Source organism: Natrix helvetica (genome assembly GCF_964273705.1).
Source record: "Natrix helvetica genome assembly, chromosome: 4".
NCBI classification, from domain to species: domain Eukaryota; kingdom Metazoa; phylum Chordata; class Lepidosauria; order Squamata; family Natricidae; genus Natrix; species Natrix helvetica.
Genome location: NC_138550.1, coordinates 77,440,900 through 77,468,083, shown reverse-complemented (window position 1 = coordinate 77,468,083; position 27,184 = coordinate 77,440,900).

Here is a 27,184-nt window from a genome sequence, read left to right as displayed (position 1 = left end):
AGTTTATTAGTTTAGATGATTTTTCACAGGCCTGTAAGCCTAAAATGGGGAGGAGGAAGGTCTTCATTATTTAAAGTGAAATTTCACAGACCATTAGTTCTCAAGATGAAACAGCTCCCTAGAGCAATTTTAAAAGAAAATACTAAAATTAAAATACTGAATATAAAACTTCTGTTGTATTTACTTCTACCCAAAACATCTATAACTACTTGCCACTGACAGAATGATTTGAACCTTATGTTCAAATCTGTAAGTAGCCATAACAAGAAACATATACATTACTACTCCCCAACAAAATAAAAGAGTAATTTTCAGGCAGTATTGCTGTTACAAAGCATTGGTGAAGCCAGACAATCCATCTGTCCAAGAGGAAGAACCAGACAAACAAGGCAAAATCATGCGCTTGTATGTTATGTGTGTTTTGTTGGGGCAGAGGAAGCATTTTTTCTATGTGGCTTCTGCTTAACTCATAAACAACAATTGGTGTATTTTCAGTAATTGCTCCCCTTTAAAAAAAATCAAAATCTATTTTTATTATTATTAACTCTCTGATATTCTTAGTTCATATTTTATGTTCTTTATTCTTGATAAGTTGTAAAATAAAACATTTACTACAGAGGACTGTGGTCTCATACTGCCAGTCAGCATGAAGCCCAACCAAATCGCTGCTTTCAGGATGCTGATCCCTGAGACAGATAAGGCATACCACCAAACCGGGTCTTCCCTGAAATGCATAGGCAGAAAAATGCAGCACCTTTTCTACCAAACAATTCATGTTTGCTTCCAGCGCAATCCATAGGGAGGAGATAAAGATTCAATATGGCGGCCATCCTGTTTAATATGCCTTTATTTTATTTTATTTTTTGACCCCCACACACAAACACACAGCACTCTTGCTTGCTTTAGAGGCTTGCAATTGCCTTTGAGACTTTTACAAGTGTTAAGGATACACAAAACTTCACTCCCAGGTCGGCAATACTATACAATCCTAAGGTTATTTACTCAGATGTACAATAACTACACATTGCACGCAATATGGCAAACACCAGTCTCAAATTATGCTGATTTGCACACTGTGCAAAGCTGTGTAAAGAACTAGCTTTTTGGAGAAGGCTTTAATATTGTGAAAGGTAGAAGGAAATAGAGGAAGAAGACAACCAGCAGCAAAGTATATGGACTCACTTGTGGTGATGAGTGCACAGTCGGAAGACCTAAAAAATCAGATTAGGGTCAGATAGTCATAGAGAAAATCTATTTTACTGATCTCTGAATAGACAACTTGATGGTACATAATTGGCCAATAAATGGCAAAGGTTTTTTTTAGCAATTCTTTAAAAATCACTGAAGAAAATAATTTATTGTATGAATGCCTGCCTCATGTAAGCATTGACCAATTGTTAAAAGCACTAAGTTAAAGTAACAAAAACATCCTACATTGCCACAGTATCTCATTTCCAGAATGGATTTGTTCATTTGTCTGCATTATGATGTTATGCTGTACTGTATTATTTGTTGACTGCTTACATTCATATCCCACCTTTCATTCAGGAGTTCAAGCTGCCATATACAATGCTCCCTCTTTCTATTTGGGCTGAGAGCAAATGACTGTCCTTAAATCATCTAATGATCTTCTAAGGATGAGTATGAACATATCTTCTTATTTCTAATGCAACACCTTTAGTAGTTCCTAGAGCTAGGAACTTAAAGTTCCCAAGTTTGGACACCCCTGTCCTAGAGGAACAATCACAGAAAATGGTCCTGAAGGACTCCCATTTCACCCAAAGAATAAGTTGTCATAAATATCATTTTTATTCTCATCATTTTCCAGATCAATATGAAATCAGTGCAGAAAAACATAGTTTTTCTTTATTTTCATCTGCTCATTCTGTGAACTACTTTAACCAGAATCTGGGCCTATAAAAGGCAAATGAGAAGGAACTAATAAGAAAGAAAGAAAAATATGAACAATAGGAGTGCACTAGATGGAAATTTATGGTTGATTTTGTCATCCTTAAAAATATTAGCAGCAGTCTAGAAGTCTTTCCCAATCATATTACGTCAGTAGATATTTAGTAACTGAGATAGTAGTTGGTGAATATGTTAATTATGGTCCTATCTAAATTTCCTAATGTAGTCAAAGTAATTTCAAATAGATTAATGTAATGTTCTCTACAAAGAGCTTTCTTTATAGATTAATGGAAAGTTCAGCTAGTTCTGAATATAGACATCTGAATGTTGGTAAAATGAAGATATTTGGAACAGATGATATCTATACTGGTTATAAGTGTATTTCAAGTACAGGTTGAAGTTCTAGTTCTAATCTTTAAACCATTAAAGAGTTTGCAACAAAGTTACTTGAAGAACGACATTCTGCATTTCAAAACCGGAAGTGAGTGTCCTTCTTTTGCCCTAAACAGGATTTTTTACAATGGCTGAAATGTTTAAGGTGAATGTTCCTTTACAGTAGGTCCCACTACCTATTTTTAATAAAACCTAAAAGCTATATTTACACTCAAGTCCTTTTCTCAATGGATGTTTTTGTTCTTAGCTCAGTTTTAGATATAGTTATGTGTGCTTTTAGTTCTTTAGCTAAATATTTTAAAAACTGGCGTGTGCTGGTTTTAGAAATATTGTGCTATTATGATCTTATACTTTAAGGGGAGGCTACAAATATTACAAATACATATCAGATGTCCACATTCTGAATCAGCTGAATTTCCTCAACTTGGTCCATCCAGATATGTGGGATCACAGAACATAATATTGGTCAAATTAATGGCATTTGTAGTCCCAAAGCATTAGCACGGGCCAAAAATCTGAGAGACCATAAAACCTTATGCCATTTTGTCAGCTAGAATGGGGTGAAAAGCAATCTTACCCTTTCTCTTTTGTCTAGGATAAACATTTGAAATGTTTCACATTAGTTCTGCATAAATTATAATAAAAATAAAAGAAAATTTTAGTATGACTGGGTATAGGATTTTAGAATTTGAACAAAAAGTTCTGAAACTCTATTTGGTAAGATGATTTACAGAAAAAAAAAGATTAGCCTTCCAAAAATAAGGTTCTATAATTGCCCAATTTTCCCCCAAAAGGGTTCTTGGTGGGGGGGGGGGATTAAATCTAAAGTTAAAAAAAACATTATTTTTTTATTTCTGAAAGGTTTATGCAACATATAACTAAAGGGGGGAAATAAGTGATGCAACCCTAGATTACAAGCTGTAAGAGAATATTAGATAGAATATTTAACATGGAATATGGTAATTACAACAAAATAACAGATATACTCTTATAAACCACAAGTTAAATTAGCAACTGCTTGGAAAGATTATCAAGTGCAGTTAACTTCAATTTAACCTTTATTAGAAACATAATATGAATGAGCTATCAAGTAGAATAGCAATTACATGAATCATGACAAGTAAATTATGTAAATTATTTTATTTTAAATAATTATTTATCCGAAGCTCCATCTGAACTTCCAAACATATACAAATAAAATTCGGGTAGGTTTACTTCTTATAAGAAGCAGAGTGTCCAGAGTGTTACTCCTTGTCTGCCTGACAAACACTCTGACGGGGCAGTTTTGCTTAGCATATGAGGATGGAAACAGCTACATGAAGTTCTACAGACTTTGCAAATGTAGGAAGTTGGGGAAAGCCCCTGTTAAAGACAAGGCATGAATTTGGGTGTAGTAATTGCTCCTTATTTTCAAAATATGCATTATGTACTTCTTTTTATGTAACTAATTTCAAGGGCCACCCATTCCGCAACAATTTTTCCTTCCCTGAGGGTACAGAGGTCATCCAATTTTGCCTGCCCTCAAATTATCTGTGGGATGACAGATGCTCTTCTTATTTTTTTCCCACCTGACTGGAATTTTATGAGGAAAATGTTTGATGATATAATTGTAGTATTGTCTTAGAAGTAAAAATTAATTCCATTTTTAAAAGAGCCTTCCTAATTTCAATAAGCAGCAGTAAAAGCCAATGGAATATGGCAAAGAGAGGAGTTCTCCAGGAGCCAGATCAAAACGTTTAGAAAGATTTTTTTTCTTGACCAGAAAAGGTTACTGGGTTAAACGACTAGCAGAAGGGGTGTGAAACTTTCTCCAAACGTGTTGCCAAATTTGGCAAGTCTCTTGGACCTCTATTTCCTCGTCATGACTTGGACGGGAAGAGAACATGAATTCTGTTCATCTAGTTTTTCTATGCACGCAGATTAGTACAAAGCATATTTTACATTTCAGCAAGCACTTTCTGGGTAACTGGCAACAAAGCTGTGTAATGAAATGTAATGTGGACATAATGCCACAACAAAAGTAGCAAGTAGCAAGTGAGATATCAAAAGTAGTATGTGTTAAAACATTGGAAAAGGAAATTGATCTTGTCTGGCATTTAAAAAAACAACTAATCAAATATTTGTCAGTAGAACATTCTTTACAAAACATTCTACAGTTCCAATGAAGATAAATCACCTTAAATCACATTTAAACTCATCTGAAGGAAAAGGCCCTAATAAAAACATGAAGGAGCAGGCAGGCTCTGAATGCTTCAATGTGTAGATTTATGTTGTGCATGCCTATATGCCTGTCTGTCTGTGTATCCTAGACCAGTAAAGAAGTTCTGATTTTGGTGATTAATGTTTGAAAATTGATTCAGGCATACAAACTATTTCCTGATGCTATAGTCCCCAGCTATAGCCTCCATGAATATCTGAAAAATCTATTGCAAAGTAATTTGATATTTTCCTCTACACTATCCTGTCCCCTCTATATCATAATCTCCCTTAACTGGCACCATGTCTCTATTTCACTGGAAATAATGTGACTAAATTCTAATAGAATGTTTACTGTTAAAGAAATTCACATTTCCCAGATTTCATTAATAAATATTGATTTGTTAATAAATGTTGATTTGCTAGGTACTGTATTTACTGAGATTTTGTTAAGAAGTTCTCATTTGCAAAGGGTATGCATGTATGTATCTCTATATCTATGGTTGTATTGAAAAATGCTCATTTTATGAGACTTTAGGGTTTGAAGAAGATCTTTTATCAGGTAGTATTTAAGAGATGAAGCCAAAATTATTCCGGAATTAATCATGCTTGTTGAAGATGTGAAGATACAGAAGCAGACACTAATCATATCTGTTGGAACTAAAAAATAGGATTTCTTTGTGTTAACTGTTGCCAAAATAGCCATTAGCCGTAAGCAGAAAGTAGGTGAGTGGCATATTAATAATGTTTGTTTATAATGCACTGGAAACTGCAAACTACAAGACAATGAGCAATCATATGCATTATCAGGAACTTTTGGAAAGGAAATTTTCAAAAAAGATAAATATCAAATTTAGGTGGAACAAGAAATAAGAAATATGATTACCTGGAAGCTTTCAAATATCATGCAGGATGTTTAGTAATTTGCTTTTATAAAAATGAAGATCAAGATCTAATTAAATTATATAACATATCTGTATGAAAGAAATACTTAATTGTTTTGACACAAAATAGCTTTTGTAGTGGTTAACGTGATGAACTGGAATGGAGTCACAGAGGTTAAAGTCCATATTTTACTATTGAATGACTAACAAACCATTATCTTTCAGCAAAAATGGGCATTTGTACAGAGATGAAATGCAAAGAAAAATGAAATATACAGTGGTGGATTCAAATTTTTTTACTCACGGTTCTGTGGGCATGGCTTGGTGGGCGTTACTTGGTGGGCATGGCAGTGGAAGGATGCTGTAAAATCCCCATTCCCTCCCCACTCCAAGTGAAGGTTACTGCAAAATCCCCATTTCCTCCCAATCAGCTGGGACTTGGGAAGCAGAGAATAGATGGGGGCGGGACCAGACAGAAGTGGTATTTACCGGTTCTCTGAACTACTCAAAATATCCGCAACTGGTTCTCCAGAACTGGTCAGAACCTGCTGAATACTACCTCTGATGATGGTGATATGAGTAGTTATTTTAACATTATAGATTCAAAAGTCCCATAGCAGCTGTAGGATGATAATATCCCACAATAATTGTGAAGTCCAAATTATCCAGAAAAATAAGCAGTAACTATCACAAAATTGTTTCCTCTGCTAATCATTTCCCCAAACAGACTCAGGATGTCAGTGTAAATGTGGCTACCATTGTAAATGGGTCACTTACCTGAAAAAGACATACCATACTTTTGAATTGATCATGATACGCTTTTCCCTTCTCCAAGTCCTCACAATGTAGGTTTCTTAGGAGAATAGACAGTAGTATTAGTAGAAGCTTGAGATCAACTTTGTCATTTTGGGAAAAATGAAAGAGTGGAGAGTTTTTTTGAAGGATTAGCAGGACTGTTTAAATCATTCAATTGCTTATACATCCTTACCTGGAGTAATTTAGATAACTTGATCTTATGTGAATATTGTAGTAGTGTGAAAGTATATATCTGCAGCTGAGAAAAAGCCTAGTTCATAAAGTATTGTTTTATTTTAATTTATTGGTACCCCATTTTTCCATTCTCAAAAGAGTATCCCCTTACCATACCCAAACTTGATTGTCCAGATTTGTCTTGGAATCATGCCCCTTGCCCAGTGGAAATGGTTTTCCTGAATAAATAATAATCATATGCAGTTTGAAATTAAAAGTGTGAGTATTTTTTAAATTGTATTTACCTTCCTGCTAATCTTAAATCTTCTTAAAAGGTTTAGGTGCTCCCTTGTTCCTGTCAATCAGTCAGGTTAAGCTCTACAAGTTTTCTAACCTATAATTAGTTTGTCTTCAGTTGTTTTCTCTTGGCCCATGGTTCTAACCTCTAGACTCAACTTTTCTTGATTCTCCTTATCTTGTAACTGATTATACCTACTTGAGGGATTGTAAGCAAAAAGGCTTACACTAAATAATGTTCTCTCCTCAGTAACAAGCTGATCTGATACCCTAATCAAGAGATCAATGAGACAGCACTTTGCTGTTAATTAGACAGAGAGAGGTAAGGATTTTCATGGCGATATAAATAAATTTCAGCTACTGTGTTACCATTTGGTGCCTTTAAAATCATTAATCCAACTATAAAAAATGTACACTAGGCAAAATTGTGGATTGCTATGATAGCCACAGCTACAAAATATTTACAATCTGAGAATAATAAGGCTTTGTTGGTACTTTTACACACAGGTCCAGATCATGGTCCAAAAAAACTGGACCTTGAGGAAACTGAGTACTAAGCTACACAAAATGTTAAAAATGTGAGTGTTGTTCTAATTTTAATTAAAAGTTGTAAAATCATAAATATAAAGATGTAAGAGAGAAAATTAGCTTAAGGGTAGGATTTAAGCCTCGTTTAGAATGTGATAATCTTAATCAAAACTGAGCTTTTAGGGCCTTATGCTATCCAAAACAAAAAGCAGAAATGCAATAATGTGCTATTTAATTTATTGTGCACAATTAACAATACTTTTTTTAACTCTTAGAAAAAGGGGTAGAGAAACTACCATAGCTCTGAAAGCTAGTTTGATTTTAAGAGTAGATTCATCATAGAAGTCTAAAATGGCATTTTCCTAATTAAGTCATATACTCAATTATTTGCAAGAAAACTTTTGCTCATCTATTGGAAAACTTTCATTCTGCAACATTCTCTCTCCACAAAGATATTCTCTACAGTCTGATAACTGTAATCAGTTAAATTGCGAGAGGGCATAATTCTTCACTCTCTCAAGAAATCAGTATTGATGAGTAGTACATTCAGTTCAATTTGACTTGATTTGGATCATTCACAACCTCTGGAAGATAAAGTAATCTACACTTGGAAGGAATCTGAACAGACATTAAATATGGGTGTTTGGAAGATGTGAATAAACTGAGACTGTGCATGCATTTCCTTCAACTGTGAGACAAACACTCTTTCTCCCTTCGCATTAATTCATCCCCCAACAAACAATCACACATTTTAAATATGAATAGTCCCTGTTTATCAACTGTCTTGTTTAGAGACCGTTCATAGTTATGATGGTGATGAAAAAGGAAAAATGACCAGTTCTTGCATTTACAGCCTTCTCAGACTAAAAAGCAAACGATAGCTAATGTAAGTTTATAAGCAAAGTTGTGGTTTCACCTAGCAACCACTTTGTTTAACAACCAAGTTACCCATCCTAATTGTCGTCACTGAAAAGCCTCATCTTCCTTTTAGACAAATGCAATAATATTAGTATGATTAAAATGTGTGATTCATTTTAGAGACCTTTTTGAGGCCAGAAAGAATAGTAGAACTGTTCTTCAAAAAAGCAGGCATAGGCAGTTGTCTTCCTTATGCAAGCTTTGGACTCAGCTTCTCTCTTTCCCATTAGTTTGGACAATGACAAAGAACTGTTGGACCACCATTCCAAAGATAAGTAGCTGACCAGTTTGCTTATCCCTGAATGTCACTTTGGTTGGTGAGTAGAATAAAGTGACCCTGTTCTGCCTTACCCCATTTATCTAAAGTCATCTGGGATTCACAATCTTTTCCTTTTTCTTTCTTGTTCTCTTGACTGTTTTTAATTGATTTTATTTCCATAACCTCTGTTAGGTTTATTCCTTTATTATTTACTAGTATTTTAATTTTATTGTAATTCCGGTGTTGGAGCTATGGCATTTGAGCCATCTTAAAAATAAATGAACATTTGAATGAATGAGTGAGTGAATGAGTGAATGAATATAAATCATAGATAGCAAGTTATCATTCAGTCAAAATATTTCAAAAGCCTGATTTCACTCTTCCTACAACAGTGGGAGTGGGATAAAATTCCCTGGAGAGCAATGCAGCAACACATAGACACTGCACTGTAATTGTGCCTTTTATTTGAGTAATGAGTCTGTACTTATTAATGCAATTCATTTTCATGTGGTTAGTAGAGATTCTGGATTTGATTCTGGGAAAATTAATAACTTTTTGACTAATGAAATCAATGGGAGATGGCATGCTTAATCCTGGATGGATTGTACCCCTAAATTATTTGAAATATTTGGCATCTTTTTTGTTGACTCATTTTGCTTCTCTTATTAAGTATATGAGATCATACTGCAAGAAACATTGACTACAGTGAGAAAATGAGTAAAGAGGGCATTTAAAAAAAAACTACCTGAAATTATATTGCATGTAATATTATGATTTTTAATGGGCTTAACAGACAGACAGAGGTTGTTTTATATGCCATTTTCCTGCAATTCATTGATGCTGAGTCGGTGCTCCTTACAAAATGCCCCCCGAGAAGCTTTACAACTGAACTGGCACTTACAGAACAGATAAGTCTCACTGATACTGGAGTAATCTTTCCACATGGATAAGCAATTCTTGAACAGTTTCTCCAGGGAACAGGTTAAGGAGCCAATGTGTACTTGGCCGAGAGATTTGACATTCAGAAAAACAATCAGTATGAAGTATAGCTCAGTGTACAGTAAAAGAAAATTCATTCTGTTATTCCATATAAGAAACAATGTTGTTTTGCTACTTTAAGTATATTGTCAAGCAGCATATGCATATGATTTTATTTTAGGATGTAATCTGGAACCAAATGTATGGACAGAAAGAAGTACAGTTTATTAGTGTTGTAAATGAGTGCACAATTTTCTTCACATTTTCAGTGTTCTGAGTCCATAGTACTATTCCTTTATTATTTCACTTAAATCAGTATCCAACAAGAATTAATAGCTCCAATTTCAAATTTCTTATATCTGTAAAGGAAAAAAATCTACAATCTTTGTTCCAGAAGATGTGCAAAGATGTCATCTACTAGAGGTAATGCTTTGGCAAAGTAATAGCAAATCACTCAAATTTCACTTTTATTATAAACTGTCCTTTAAGGAAAGATGTACATAATGAACTGTAGTTAGGCCTGGGCTGGTCCCTCATATTGGCCATGTTTCTCCATGGAGCATAAAACGATTTTCCTAGAGAGTACTTTTTATGTGGGCTGTCATTATAGTCTCATCACAGGAAATGAGCCTTGGGACATGAGCAGCTGTCAGCAAGGACGGACTCTTCTGGTGTGAAAAGATGGATCATGAGTCTAGCAGCCAAGAGGAATTGTTCTGTTGAACAGAAAAGGCGGAACAGATTCTTGGTTTTTATACCAGGACTCATCAATCCAGAAACACCAGACCGCTTGCCTGTTGAGTGTTGCTGAAATAATGTATCCTTTTCTTCTGGCATGAAAATACAAGACATGGGTCCATGCATTCCCAGCTACCTGATATCTAGATCACAGTCTTTGTCCCTAACAGTCCCTGACAGTGCTTTGGAGACTGTTATTTTAGTTGGGAAAATATATTTGACCACTATTAAAAGATAGACTCCCAAATGAAGTGATATGTAGTGCCTTAAGAGTGCTTGGTGTGCTTTTTTTTCCAAATCACATTGCCCAAACTAGCATTCACTAAGCATAACCACCAGCCATTCTGTGGCTGACTGATACCAGGCCATCCGCCTGGTTTTTCCATTATTAGGCAATTATATTCATCTAATGAGTGGCTGCATTTGGCTGATGAGTTACAGTTACTGAAGACCTGAGCATGCTAATCTCCCTGCTTGCTTATTGCTTCACCCTTTTAACAGCAAATATATGATTAATCTAATGTTTAGGATTGGTCTTTTTTCAGGCTACTCAAAACAAAAGAATGATTCAACAATTTGAGACAATTAATAAGGGATGATATCTATCCCCACTTGAGGAAGTGTTCAAGCTTCCACTGACAACAAAGCCTGCAGCATAGAGTTCATGTGACTTTATGACAAGACATAGTCTTTGCACATTGTTCCTCAATTTCCAAACTAGACTAGAAGTCTCCCCTCCCCCCTCCCCCCTCCCCCCTCCTCCCTCCTCCCTCTCTCTTTGTGTTTCTGTATGTGGATATATATATGCATATGTTTGTGTATGTGTGTTTCTGTTTTTGTATATGTGCATTTGTGTATGTATGTGTTTGTGTAAAAGAATATGCGAGGTATAAAAATGTTTTAAATAGACTCAGTGAAAAGTGTATTCCTTTTGATTCTTGTCTCTTGGTTTTTTTTTAATGTTCTCAGAAAATGACTATATCTTTCAGAGTCTCTCAAGGATTTTCAGATAAAAAGAAAGGTTTTATCTTTCCATGTCTATAAGCAGGGGAAAACTCCGGAGACTGAAACCTACAGGCAATTCCAATAAACTAAATCCGATCAAGGTAATATCAATGCCAGAATTAGAAGAAAACCCAGAGAGAATATCAATAACAACATTAAAACAGCAGGTTTCAACTGGAATCAATAGGCAGTATAAACAGAAAAAATTAAGTCGCAAAGTGATAGTAGATAAAAGCTCTCCACTCATTAAAATTCTGTTTGTCTTTGTGCCTTTTTATCAATGTACCTATATATCTATGCAACTGTATCAAAGTTTTTAATGTAAAAGAATGATGAAATAATCTAATTAATTTCCGGTGTCATTTCACATATTTCTTTCAAGTCAGAATTGCTGTATTAATAATGGTTTGCAGTTTAATAACATATCTCTATGTCCTACTAACTTCTCTATCTGCTTGTTATAAAGCCCTTTTTATCAAATAACTACACTTCAAAAGATTTCCACTTTGATCTGAAATGAAAAAAAAAAGATTCCTCCATTTGTACCAAATAACTGCTATATTTTGTAGAAAGACAGTTGTCTGTTATTGCTTTTCTGTCTCACACAAATACACACACACACACACACGTGAGTGAGTGAGAAGGAAAGAATATTGAAGAAGAGAGCAAGTGCTAAAAAACAGCAATTTTGGGAAGGATTGGATTTTTGCCTTAATAGTTGAATGTGCCAGGGCAAATGAGATTCTGCTCTACTAGCATTAAAAAGTTGAAATATGATAGGAACAGAATAGTACAGCAGTAGCTTTTGATGCCCTCTATAGTGAGATCTTTGCAATCAAGACAATAACAACTCAGAAATATTGTTAGTATGCTCAGATCAAGTCTTTAGAAGGAAAAGACAGTGAATAAAGTACAAAGTCTTGAGTTTCATAGGTAATCTTCTCCCAATATTTACTTTTCTTCCAAGAATTCCCATAATCCTGATGTCCATGGAAACATTCAGATATAAAGTAATGACTGTTTCCAGTTGAATCCTGATTTTGATATGAAGAATAAAATGCATTATCACTTTTCCTGTACATTTGGTGCTAATCTTTAGCAAAGAGAAAGGAAACTACTTACTCATAGCATTCTTGCTGAGAATGACTTAGTCACTTTGAGTTGAATGACGTGTATGGCTCCTTCCACAGTACTTCCACCTGACTTTCACTCAGTAGAAAATAATAGCAGCTATTCATTAATAAGAGGTAAAGTCAGGTCTTGTAGAGTATTATTGAGGTATGATCTATATCTGTCTTAGGCTTCTGTGATCCAGGGCAGGCTGGATGTTGATATTTATCAAAATCACGATAAGAGAAGGAGTTTGACTTTTTCCTGTTTGTTGTTGAAGTCCTGATGGAATAATTTTGCTTAATTATACAATTGATCACTTTCTTCCTTCACTCTCCCCTGAAGTTCCAGTTTTGTATATATTTAATGTACTGTAAACTTTGCAAGTAAATGTAAAAATGCATTTAATATCCCATCTAGTTTTGACTTCAGTATTTACAGTATTTGCCTATTCTCAGCTGTCTCCCAGTTGCTGCTCTCTTACTTTTTCTCAATGGATCATTTTTGTCTGATGACATGATGTGATTCCACAAGCACAACTTTCATCTTCACCCAAAAAAAGCACAGTATACCAATCACCAAATATACAGCAATCTTATGTAAAGAAATCAAGGGAAGGGTATTCATGTACGAACCAGCCTTCATGTAAACCTTCATGGGCCACATGAATTTTAACTATTGATGGGACCACTGGAGTCACATTTCTGCATAACAGTTTAATTTTACAAGTGTTATGAAGGAATTCCGCATTGATTTCCTGCGATAGTGAATGGCTTCATATTAAGATGCATTAAGGCAAGGCAAGGGAGGTCATATTTATTCTTCCATTTTCTCTGAGGCAATTTGATTTCTTCTAATTGGGACATGCGGGGATCGCTGCAAATGAGCCCTAGGCTACATAGCAATGCCCGCTTTGGTTAAGCTGTCTGTTTGAGATGACTTCTCTAAGGCTTATAACACTTGGCAAGATGAAAAACCAAAGCACAGCTCTCCTGGTTTATGTAAGGAGAAAGAAAAGACTGGGAACTACTGCTTTATTTTTACAGTTTATACAACCCTTCACAACCGTGTTGAAAGTCGTATCTGTTGTTACATTTCAGAATCTCATTAGTTTTAGGTTTGAACTGGGGTGTAATCCCGTCATCACCTATAAGGGCATCAATCTTGATTTACTTCAGTTTCATTAGGAATGGTACTGGATTAATTGAGTTCAAAGCCAGCCATGGAAATGATTAAAAGTTTAAAAATCCAGAATGATTTGTGATCTAAGATCAACAAATAAACATTAGTGTAGAGTGTCAAATGATTTTTATGAGTGTCATTGTCTGTGGTTATTTTTTAACTGAATTGAAAACAGATGCAGAAAAGATTCAGCTAGTAATTTCCCTTATGCTCTTTGGAGCCTTTGTTGTGATTTAAAGTCCTTGAAATTTTTATCCAGAGCTTGATTTTCTTACTAACACCACAGCAATTCTTCCTAAATATGGCCTATGAACGGCATCATTGATAATCTTACTTCTTAGGCTTTTTAGGGTTGTCACCCAAAATCACATTTCCTGACCAATTCCCCCAGATTCAACAGTCCCTTTCTGCTAGCTATCATTTAAAAAAGGGGAGGGCATGAGATGAGAAGTCATCAGCCATGGTAATGGGAAGCCTAATTCTAAGAACTCCTAGTTTACTCAAGAAGTGAACAGGAATTAGACTTGGGAGTTGCTCTGGTGGACTACAAATTTAGTTCTATCCTCATTGCTTTTTCTTTTTTATACAGAATTATAGCTAGGAGAATTTCCATTATAGACCTTTTGGCACAGTGAACTTGAACTCTTTCTCCAGTGAAGTAATAACTGGCTGGAAGTAGCACTGAAGGACACTTGATTTACATTACTTTGCCAGATGGTATAAGTAAAATGTTCTCTTTTTTTGCTTCTCGGCTATTTCTTCATCAAACAAGTAAACTGACCATTAGTACACTTCAGAAATCAATGCAATTTACTGTGTCCAACAACTATTTAGTAATTTGTGAGTATTGAGTGCTTGTCTATACACTCCTAGCATTCAGTGGTCAATATGTTTATTTAATTCTTTGCAAAATCCCAAGATCTATAACCTAGTACTGTCTCAAAATTACAATATACAGAGGCTTTTGGCTATCATTGATTTTATCTTACTAACATATATTTTCTTCTCACAGGCTTATTTTCATAATTAAACTTATTTTCAATTTTTGTCAAAATATAAAGGCTATAACCCAAATAGAATTTCCTGTAATACTTTAGACTCTGTCAACATGAAAATTAATTTTTGGTTGTAAGATATTTAGTGCATATATATTATACACACATACACACAATTATATTATATTATTGACACAGTTTAGCCAATACTAAACACTTTAAGCCCTATTGATTTAAGATACACAGAGAGCTAAACATATGCTTAATTTCCCATTAAAATAAATAGGACTTAAAAGTGTTTAACTCTATTTGGACTACATGTACCATGTGCGTTGTATGGGGCTTGATTGTTGAAATCAGCCTGCACAATTTGCAACTTGCTAGGCTCATTTCAGCTCACTATGACTATGTGAATCTCAGGTTTTACTTGTAAGTAAAGATTAAGCTCACATGTGGTAAACCAGATTTATTTAATGAAAAAGGATATAATTTTTTAAAGAGTCAGAAGTACATTTACTTTTTGAACTGTGTAGTAATTTAAACAAATCTGGAATGCATATGTATTTTCAATATATACAGCATTCTGTCTTAGGATAGATAGAATGTACATTGGGGTATACTGGTAATTTTTTCACTAGATAAGATGTGGGTTCCAATTTCCAATTTGATAACTATCTAAGTTTAGGGATACATTAGATCTATAGATTTTTGATGCATAGTAACTCAGGTGTGGGAGTGAGAGAGGGAGAGGGTGGGTAAGAAATTTATGCAATCCTAGTCTTCCTAAACAATTTTATTATGATGATAAAAACTCTACGGCATCTTAAAAACACGTATAATAAAACATGGACAGTGCTAAAGCAAATGGGTTCCAATTAAGTCTCCAACTACTGATGTTACTGAAGAAGAAACTCTGGAGTTAGGTGAGTCTATGTCAGAAAAAATATGTTATACTTTTGTATATTGTAGATGATTGAGAAGACACATCACTACTTGTGAAAAAAAGAAGGCTGTAGCTGGAATCTTGCCATGAAGGAGTGTGACTTTAAAATCAAATATATACAAGGGAAGACAAATACAACAGGAAAACAAACAAACATAGTTTTAGGACAGAAGACCCAGACTTCACTCGCAAGCTTCTAAATAGTAATAGCAGGTACTAGTCATATATTTCAACCAAAGAACATCTGAAAAGCTTTCTAATTAATTTTTAAAAAGTTAATACTGGAAAATAAATGAGTAAGTCAAAGATCTCTTCTGAAAAATGCTGGTAGAAAGAAGCCAAAGTTAACAATGCCTCAGTCTTAGCCACCTACCTTTAAAGACAGGAGGACAGCATCTTCCAGTGAGACAGCATTTCGGCAATTGGTAAATCTACAGTGGAATTCTTTTTCTATACTCTTCAGTCACAGTGAATAAAAATCTGCCTGTTACCAAAGCAGATAACATTATAACAGTCACCCATCTAGATTAAATGAGTATCCATACAGAGCTAACCTTGAGGCTTCTTTTCTACTAATAAATGCTACGTTGCAACAGTGATCACTAGCTCACACAAACGTAAATGAGCATTAAAAGCATGCATAGTGAATAATATGACTTGCTATTATTATTAACTCCACCAGGATGATTCCCAAGACTAGTTCCAGAAAATATGAGCAGGGAATTGCAACATATCCCAGCAACTTCTCTTTTTGTACTTAGTTGTCATGACATTGCTTTTATCTGATGTCTGGCCCATATCTAAGGTCACCCTTACATATACCCATGCTAAAGTAGTACTTTTAATCACATTTCTGACAGGTTTTGCTGGATTATGATTATGGTAAAGTGATTGCTATGGATACTGACTCTTCTTGAGCCATTCTGTCATGAACCATAACAATAGCAGTAGCACATAGACTGATATAGCACTTCCTAGCAATCTCTAAGAGATTTACAAAGTTTGCATATTGCCCTCATTTTACTTACCTTGGAAGGTGGAAGACTGGATCAACCTTGAACTGGTCAAGATCAAAATCCTGGCAGTGGACAAAGTCACCCTGCATTCTAACCACTGTGCCACCATGGCTCCATGCAGGTGGGATCAGCTTAGAAGCTATTGGCAATTTAGGTCAGAATAAGCACACCCTTTCCTCTCTGGTCTTTGGGCATTGAGCAATATCAAACATCCAGTTCTTTCAAGATAGATTCCCCCCACTTGTATCCACCAGGTCTAAGACTGAACCCAGGCTCAGAGACCCTAAAGAGCAGCTGACCATAGGAGAAGAAATATATGTTCAAATGGAAAAGAAAGAGTCAATTCTACCTGAGCTACACAACTGTTGTTGTTCAAGGTGCTTTTTAAGATGGAATAGCACTAAATCTAGGTTTAAAAAGAGCATGGTTATCAATTGATATTTAGCACAAAACCAGAGCAAGTTTATGACTAAACCCCCAATCCAGCTAACTAGTCTGCAACCCCTTGCATTTCCTCCTACCCTGGCCCACATTAAGGATTAGTGATTGACATCCCGGTTCCGGCTGCGGTATGCGACGGGCAAGCTTTGCTCGCCCCGCGCGCTCCTGGTGGGCTCCCCTTTGATTGGGGGGGCACAGGATGCCCTGGAGGGGCTCCTGCCAAAGGGGTGGCATAGCGGGGGACCCCTGTGTCGGCAGCAGCTGGGGGGGGCTCCCCGCATCGCCCTAGGCATCGGGAGGCAAAAGGGGAGGCGTCACGGCATCTTCGCATTGAGGCAGCTGGAAGAAAACTCAAGATTTGAAGGACACAGTTGCAATGTGGTGAGATGGAAATCCCCCCCCCGTTCCCCCTTATGAGAGAAGGAAAACAAAGGACTGTCAGCCTTTTAGAAAAACTTTCAACTTGCTTCTGGGAAGTGTGATTGGAGGGAGGGGGATTCCCCCCCCCCTTGGACAAGTGGCTTTAAACTGTTTTGCTCTCTGCCCCCAGAGGAGGAGGGGGGGGAGCCTTGGAATGGAATCACTCTCATAGCAAACAGCAGATTCCTTCTACTGCAATTGTGAAATGAGGTGATGATCTGTTTTTGTTTTTTGTTTTTTTGAACTTTGAAAACTTTTGGCTGGTTGTCTTCTGATCCCGGAGCTGGCAGGGCAAGATGGCACACTTCCGTCATCTTCATGTACTTTGAAACTTGACTTCACCCACAGAAATTGCTGGCATTTTGTCTTTGTCTCCGTGACACTCAGAGAAATCTCGTGTTACATTTTACCCTGGACTTGGAACAAAGGATTTTATTGCTTTATTGCCCGGAGTTGGAACTGAGAAAAGATCCTTATCTGCTTAGACTCCCTGCCTCGCGATCTCTCTTGGCTATCCACCTCCCCAATTGTTTCTTCCCTGTACTGATATTGTCATCACTGAGCTTTGTCTACCACAATGCCACCTAAAAGACCACCACCGGGGAAACCGGGTTTTGCTGGCTCCGCCCTGGCATCTTCGACGTCCAGCCCCAGCGGACAACAGACACTAACTTCTTTGTTCCAGCCCAAGCCCCCTGAGTTGGACTTTCAACAGATGTTTCAACAACTCTTAAAGGAGCAGGAGGACTTAAAAAATCAATTGAAGGAAATGAACGAGCAGCTCAGAGAGAATCAAGACCCTGCGATCCAAAACTCACAGAGACTGGAACTTTTGGAGGAGGGGACGGCTGAGATGAGGAGAGGGGTGAAGGGGGTGCAGAAAGGAAATCAAGAACTTGAGAACCACCAGATAAAAACGGAATTTGAACGAATGTCTTTTTTCCTTAGATTTTAAAATGTAATTGAGGCTGATGTTGAAGATCTGAGGGATATTATGACAAATTTATTGGCTGAATATATTAAAAAAGACAGACAACAGATGGGGTGGGACATGGACCTGGTTTATAGAGTAAACTCAGCATATGCCAGAACACACAACGTTCCAAGGGAGGTACACATTAAGTTTCTCAGAAAGACCACAAGAGACGAGATTCTGAGTGCACAAAGGGGGCAAGCATTAAAATACAAGGATAGAGAAATAGCCATTCTGAAACAGATCCAAAAGAAAGTTAGAGATAAAAGAAAAAACTATTCGCTGTTAGCGAAGAAACTATACCAGAAAGGGGTGTGGTTTAGATGGCTTTTTCCAGAAGGTATGCTAATATTCTGGGAGGACACGAGAGTTAGAATTAACACAACTATGGAGGCTGAGGCTTTCATGGAAAAAAATAAAGTCCTCCTAAATAAACCTGATGACACTACACCGGACATACAGGACACGGGAGGTGCCGGAGCTCTGCTGGAGGGGAGAGAAGAGGCAACATTTAGAAAACTCAGATCACAAAAATGAACTAGAAAATCTATTTGATATAAAATGATTGAAATTATTTGAGGATAAAAGTTTATATGCTGACAAAATACTATTAAGTAGTAACAATCTAATGTATTGATAAATGAAAGTGATGAGAATGGGGGAGAGGGCCATTTCCTGCATAATGTAACTGTCAAAATTTGTAACTTTATCCACTACCCCTTTCCTTGACTATTTTTTTAAAAAACCAATAAAATTTTGTTTTTTTAAGAAAAAAAGGATTAGTGATTGACAGATACTTTCCTACTGAATGATGACATTAGATGGAAGGAAAAGTTTTTAAAAATCTGGAATCTACCATGAACTTAATATTCCTTATATGTTATACATTAAAACAGGATCATTTGCCTGCCACATACCTACAGCAGTATCAAAATCATCACCAGGTTCATCAAATCTTATGCTAGAATATCTGTCTGCTAGTTCGATTCCTGGTGGGAAACATTTGCAACTTAGCTATGAGGAAAAACTCTATATCTTGAATCCTGAGATGTTTCTTCAACTTATATACCCAATAGATTTGTGACTGCAATTGAATGCTAATTGTCCTATCCTGTTTCATAGTAAAGCATCTTGAGAATGCATACCAATCCAAAGCTTTCCCACAGATACATTTCTTTTCTCGTCTTAGCAGACCTTTTTGGATGACATTTTTTTTTCATATGTCATCAAATAGTGGACCAATACAGGTATATTGCCACCCACCACCTAGCCTTGTAGTTGTCTGGATCACTGTGGGACATATCCCTTCCAGTTGGCTGTCTCTTGCCTAGTAGACTTAATTATGTATTGGATATTATTACATTTATTTAAAAGGAAGAAAGTTTTCTTTCTCGGTTTCTTTCTTTACATGGGAGGATCATTGGAGATTAGCTAGAAATTTGTTCAATGAGATTTATTTGTTTTTGATTTTTTATAGGAGGATGTCTTATATTCAGGGCCAGGTGGAAGAATAGATGTACTAGATTGCTGGCTGGATCACTATTACACAGGATGATGTACAACAATAAATTGAAAGTTAATCTTGACAAGATTGCACTGTTAGCAGGAAGTTGTTTCTTTCTTGATAGTCAGCTCCCCTTACATGATCAAGATTGCAGTCTGGGAAAGATATAGGTTCAACGCCATAACTGACAGCCAAAGTAGCATCTGTGGCATAGAGTAGCTTTCTTCATTTCAAGTTGGTAAGTCATTAAGCCCTACTGGGGTAGAGATTGTCTTGTAACCTCTAGATTATATTCCCATAATAAGATGGCTTTCCTGACTGCCGACAAAAGCATCCACAAGTTCTTATCCATTCAGAGTGACAGAGCCATACTGAATTTGGGCTCAATGGCCTCAATGAATCCCTGCTACCAGAACTTGACTATGTTATTTTTAAATCCTCAGGTGCCTCCTAGAGGAAAGAAAGCTGTCAAGAAGGTTTGTGGATACAATATGTTTCTCCAATCTGTAATGTATGTCAGCAGCATTCTTGATCCATAGAGACTCTAGCACCCATAATATTGAGGAATGGGGGATGAGGTACAGTATATTTACTGTTTCTTCTTTTCTTGGATCATTCTGTTAATTATTCTGCAAATATTTATTGTAAAGTGTCAAATGAGGACACAGATTGTTGAGGGCAATATGCTGACTCTGTAAACTGCTTAGAGATGGCTGTAAAAACACTGTGAAACTATGTATGTTCAGTGCTATTGCTAGTGTTATATAGAAATCCATAAAATAAGCAGACAAATATGTACAAAAATTTATACAGTAGGTCTTTATAAATGTATTGGAAAATAATGCCCCTTTTGGCCCCTGAATTATCCCTGAATTCTCTCAAATGTACATGTAATTTGATTGATTATGTGCCACAAAATCATTTCAACTCCTAGTGACCACATAGATAGATCTTCTGCATGAAAATCTGCCCATAACTTGGTTTTTCAGGTCTTCTGATGGTGCACCTACCACCACTATAACAGTCCATCCACCTTGATCATCCTCTTCTTCTCTTCCCCCCACCCTTTTCTCAGCCTTTTCTTTAGCTTTAAACTGTGTAGGGCAATTTTAATCTGCAAGAACACTACAAGGTTCAGGAACATTTCCTCCTGTGGAATGCACCTTCTGAAATGCTCCCCAATGGGATGTGTGGCCATATCAACTCCCACACATTTTAGGTCAACGATTCTGTAAATATGTTTGAGCTACAAGCCATTTAGAATTAATTAGCCTGGTTGGTGTATCACTCTTCCAGATTTTACTTAAAAGGATTTTTAGAAATATCCTTTAGCACCAATTTAATATTTGATATTTATTTTTAATCACCCTGAATTACTTCAGCGGCAGTCTTTGCAGTCTGTTTAATTAATGGGAGAGATTCCACATCATGGAGCTTATTCCTGTCTTCTTAGAAATAACTCCCATTGACCTCTGTGGGGCTTACTCCCTGATGAGTATTTATCAATTCATAGTGTAACTTTCCTATTGAAATTGGTGAGATGTTAAAAAAATGACTCTGGCTGTATTGTATGAATTAATTGATAAATAAATAGGATAGAGGAAGGGGGAAAGAAATGAATTAATGAGTAGTGAGAACTGTACTCTGTTGAAAAGATAAAAGTAGGGTTTTCTTTAACAAAACCAGAAAGAACTGTTTATTTTTGTTGTTAGGTTAAGTAACAAAAATGTAATGAGTGATTCACCTCCCATTACTACACCTGCTTGTACAGTTTAAATTAAAACCCAAACATTGCAAATCCTACTTCACAATGCCTTTCAGTGTTCAAGACTCTGCTTTAAAGGACCTCATTGTTTAGGAGGATTAGCTCACTGCTTTTACTGGCTTCAAAGAAATGAGAATCTTCACTCACTTTTTCTATTGATCCCTGTTGATCAGATTAACTATGTTTTGGGTTCCTATTGAAAAGCAGAGACAAACAGAAGCATTTCTTAAACACTTGTGCAGAGGTTTGTTCAACTCAGGATTGCTTTCTACCTATTAGAAATGTGAAAAGACAATTACTAAGAAGTCAAAACAAAATAAAAGAAATTGCAGTAAATTCCATTAATTAAATACAAACATTTCCGGCTAATTATCTCAATCATGAAATGTTCTTTTCGGCCCTATAATTATGGTTTAGACTACACAATTAATGATGTAGCTGCTGCTTAGTTTCATCTAGATTTTTGATTAAAAATACTCCTCTTGCCTGTGCCTAGAGGGTTCTCAAAATGAGAGTGCTGGATCCATATGCCACTTAAAGAAAAATACCTGGAATTAAAATATTTTATACCACCTGAGCTGAAAATGGTGCATCATAACACATAAGCAAAGACATGTAGGTTATAATAAAATCAATTTTAGAAGAACAAAACCCATAAAATCAAGTACCATAAAAAAAGGAAAAATCCAGGAGCAACTATTATATATATGATCTCTTTTTTTGAATATATGTGTGTGTGTATGTGTACATATACATATACATGTATATGCACTGTGTATGTGTATGTATATGTATAATCATTTCCTTCCTATCTCAATTCATTCCCCTTCACTCTTATGTCTCTGTACTGCATGGTTCAGCTACATACTACATATCAGAGAAAGAGATCAATTAGATTTCTCTAGTAATGTGTTTCTATACAAACTAAAGTAGTTTTCAATACTAAAATGTGAGGGATAGTAAATAACTTCATATGGATGACAGAATGTGTGGAGAGAGAAATACTAAATTTGGGGTTATAACTTTTAAAAGCAAGTATTTTTGAGTTGATGCTTGTGCAAAAGAAAAAGAAAAACAAGCTTCACTGGGAAAATAACATGGTGACAAGAAAATTTGAATTAAGACAAATCTGCATTCCACTATGAGTGAGTTACTGTAAGTATATAGCCAAACCATCCAGAACAGAGACATAAGAGTAAAGGGAAATGAATTGAAAGGGGAAGGAAGTGATTTAAAGACCCGAAAACATCAATCCAGTCAACAGGAAGCATGCAACACAGATAATCAAAGCAAGTCTTTTAGGAGAGATAAGCTACAATATATCTACATTTATTGCCTCCAATGATCAATAGGTATATAGGTGAAGAAAGCTGGCACATAGACAGTTGAATTCCAATTGTTACTTCATTTATGGGGGTAAAGCATGAAGCATAGCTTCATATGAAATTTATATAGGGCTTCCTGAATTAGTGCTAGCATTTTGAACGGAGATTAGAAATGTATTGGGAATGTATAAAGAAGTCACATGATCAGAAGATAGACAATTCATTGGTTGTATACTTTTCAAAGCTGCCTCTAGTGTCATGAATTACAGAACTAATATACTGAAAAGATGGAGATGGATTGAGAAAGGAGACACCAAAGTCTGAAAAGTGGAGTAGGGTCAACAGAAAAAGGTTGTGTTTCATTTAGTGATACACAAACAGTTATCACTGCATATGACTTTCATGTGAGGACATTCACAAGCCTCTGGTATCCCTTATTTGCAATAACCTTTGATTAACAAGGAAAAAATCTGCATAAGATTTATCCTTGAAATACGTATGCCTTTTGAACATACTTCTGCGGAATATATTTCTGTAAATATCTTCCCTCAGCATTTGTATCTCTGAACATTTTAGCAAATATCTGTTGGAAAGGCAAAGGCCTGCAGTTTGGAATATTGTAGCCCAAACAAATTTGGTGATGTGGATCAGTTTGTTTTGTATCCAGAGCTTTCAAAGGCTGAATTTCTCAAACCACTTAGATGTTTATTCTATCTCTGTCCATTCTTCCTCCAATCTTTTCTTCTTTTTGTCACAGGACAGGAACAAGACAGGAAGCAGGAATGTGTCTTACTTTCACAGAGGCTTATTTATTACTTAACTATTTTACCTGCTGAATTTTAGTAGCTGGTTGATTTAATCAGAATCATAAAAGCAGTGCTCTGGTATCATACCACCAGCTCCTCTCCTTTTCTACATGTATGTCATGTCCCATCCCATGTAGGAAAGAGGTGGGGCTTGCCACTATTTTATTTCTGGCATTCTGGTCCCTTGAAGACATGGCTTTATTGACAAAATCTCAAACATAACTATTTTCAACTTCCACACTTTCAGCTACGCTTTCAGTTTGGAAATAGAAGCAAGCTGATACACAATATCTTTTCAATTTCCCCACTGCATCTTTAAGCAATCACTTCAGCCATTCTATTAGCTTTCACTTTCGGTCCTTCTTTCCCGTTTTTTTTTTTTTGTTTTTTTTTTAGTAGCTCTTGGCCACATTTCTGCTTTGCTCTTTTCCAAACGGTAGTACCTTCACCTTTCTTGATTGCAAGTCCGTTTCTCCCTCCCTCTTGGCTGCCTCTGCTTGTCTTCTTTCTCTCAATCCTTCAGCTACTTCTATCAGCTATGCTCTCCCCCATCTACCTAGCCCTTGGTTCTTCCTTCTGTCTGCGACATACATGCCTAGGCCAGTTCTAACAAGAGCTTCCCCTCAGATTCTTTCTGAAAGAGTTCTTTTCATCAGTTAGCTGACCAGCGGGCAAAGAAAGCAGTGCTGCTTCTAGAAAGATTATGGATCTACCTGAGAGGAAGGAATCTACGAGTACCATAGACTCGTCAATTTCTAACAGGGCACAGGAAAGTTTGCTTTTTTACAACTTTTATAATGATTTAGATCCTAACAGAAAATGGCAGCCATTTACAATAGTTTCCTGTTTGTTCTCTCCTTCTGCTGTCCAATGTACAGCTTAACTGAGTTCCATTAAATTAAGGGTAACGAAGGGTAGATTTGAGATATTTGTCATTTAATACATGTTCTTCATTTCAAAGAATAAAATACACATTAATTAATGGAACAACTTGCTTCCAGAAGTTGTGAATGCTCCAACACTGAAAGATTTTAAGAAGATGTTGGATAACCATTTGTCTGAGGTAGTGTAGGGTTTCCTGCCTAAGCAGGGGGTTGGACTAGAAGACCTCTAAGATCCCTTCCAACTCTGTTATTCTATTCTATTCTATTCATGCTCTCAAAAAGACCTATGCATATCATATATTTTATGGTTTAACACTATAAATTAAGTTCGAAGCACATGATTCTTTATATATTACATAGAATATACAGATTTGAGAGGAGGAGGAGGGCATTTGAATCTCTAAATCCTTTTCTAAGGTTTTCATTTGCCTATTATAATACTATAAATTGGATGGCTAAATTAATTTGTAAAATAATAGCCTTGTTTTATTGTATGGTATCATATTTATTGGTATTGTTTCTTTTTAACTGCCTTGAGGCTTGCATAGCATGAAGCAAGATTAAAAAAATCAATCAGAACTGGAATCATGTGAAGAGCATGTGAATGGGAATAACGAATGGTACTTGAAATAATGTCTAGAGCACTGATTTGTCACTAATGATGCATTATTTTGACCCTGCATCAACCTAAAATGGATAACCAAAATACAAATAGCAGTATGTTGTTTTCATTGAGCTTCATATAAAAGTGCAGAGAAAGCCAGATGAGGGGGAAAGCAAACAGCAGGAAAAATAAAAATTAAGGACAGGTAGGCAGGCATATGTTACTAATATATGTTAATGCTCTTAAATTTTATGATGCCGCTTAACACAGTTCCCCTATTAATCTAATTTTCTGGTTCTGGACCTAGAGCACTGCAGCTAAAGAGTTTTCTACTCAATAAACTGTGTCAGAATATGTTGAAAGCAATGAAAAACTCTCAATATTTTGTTCATGCCCATCTCCAAACTCTCTAATTACCATCTTTGTGGCCATAAGCAAAACCTGACCTTTCCTCTGACTTTTATTTCTCTCTACACTTGAAACAGACCGAGGATCTTTCCTCATGACAATCATACTACAGTTCTTCCAGGGACAGCTGCCTTAAAGTTATCTGTCCCTGAGCTGCATGGTTTGTCTTATATTGATTTTGACTGACACTGAGGCCTATAAAATGGTGTCAGCCTACAGAATGAAACACTGATGCCTCATAATGTGGCAAAAATCACTTCTTCTTGATCAGCTTCTTGCGCATGGCCACTTTGTGTCAGGATCAATCCTGGAATACCCTTTTAACAAGTAATCTAAGGATGAGTACCCCCAACACCACAGTTTTGATTCAAAGACTGAGGCAACTATACTTCATTTTCCAGATCAATTTTTTTCATGGATGACCACATGATAAATTTCTAAATAAGAGGTACCACTTTACTCCCAACATTTCTATCTGTTCAGTTAGGAACGTGCTCCCATTCCCATCAACTGGGGATTGCCTCTTTTTCATAATTGCAGCTATTATATATGTAGAAGTGGCGGTAATGACTGAGGCAAAACGGCTACTCTAACAGAAGCCTTTATTAACCCTAACAACACGTCAACAGCAACTCCAGAACTCAGCAAAAGAACAGTTCCTGCTCTGACAGCTTTTATACCCCGAGCTGTCAACAGGGCAGCCAATCACTGTGCACTAAACTTCCCGCTCTGGTTTCGCAGCTTGGCCAATCAGAAACAACTGTGCATGGACATGTCTCTTGAAACAGGGACATAACACCCCTTTCCCCCAGTGTGGTGCATGCATACTCTTGTAGGTATGCAGGGCACCTGTGGGTCCATCCTGATCGTGTTAATTGAGGTGTGGCCACCGGAGATGGAGAATGTTGCTCCTGGGGAACTCCCTGTGATTGCCCGTACCTTTTGGCTGGAGATGGCTGCTCCAGATGGTGTCCTGTTTCACCAGGTTGCTGTCAAAGCGTCAGGAACTGGTATGGTCACGGGAACGCCAACTGGTAAACTTGTGGTTTCAATGGGACCTAACAGAGGCCAATCGGGTTGAGAGAGAAGGGAGGTTTGTCGCCATCACAGCTAGTCCACATGGTGATGCCAAATGCTGCCATCACTCAGTTAGTTGAATTATGTGTCCAGAAAGCCACTGTGGTTCACCCCCATAGTTTTGGGCGTAGCAGGGTTGCCCACTTGGAAAGTTCTTACTGGACTGGTGAGCACTGGTGTTTGATCATTGCTGTAACCTGGGTGTAGGAGGTCTAAATTCATTCGCAAGTGGTGGCCCATTAGGAGCTCGGCGGGGCTGCAATTAGTTGTTGGGCACGGAATTGTGTGCTGCACTAAAAGATATTTATCCACCCTGGCCTGCCAGTCTCCAGGCCCTAACCTAGCGAGGGACTCCTTAACAGATCTTACCATCCGCTCTGCCATGCCATTACTAGAGGGATAGAATGGATGCCGTGCCTGGCTAAGAAGTTCTGGAATGGGACTGCAGTAAGTTGAGGGCCATTATCAGATACTACTGTGTCCGGGAAGCCATGGGTTGTGAAAAGCCTCCTCAATGCCTTAATCAGGGCTTCAGAAGTGGTTGATATCATAATAACTACCTCCATCCATTTGGAGTATGCATCGACCAGTACCAGGAAAATCTCCCCATGGAATGGCCTGGCAAAATCCAAATGGATTCTGCACCAATGTGCTTTTG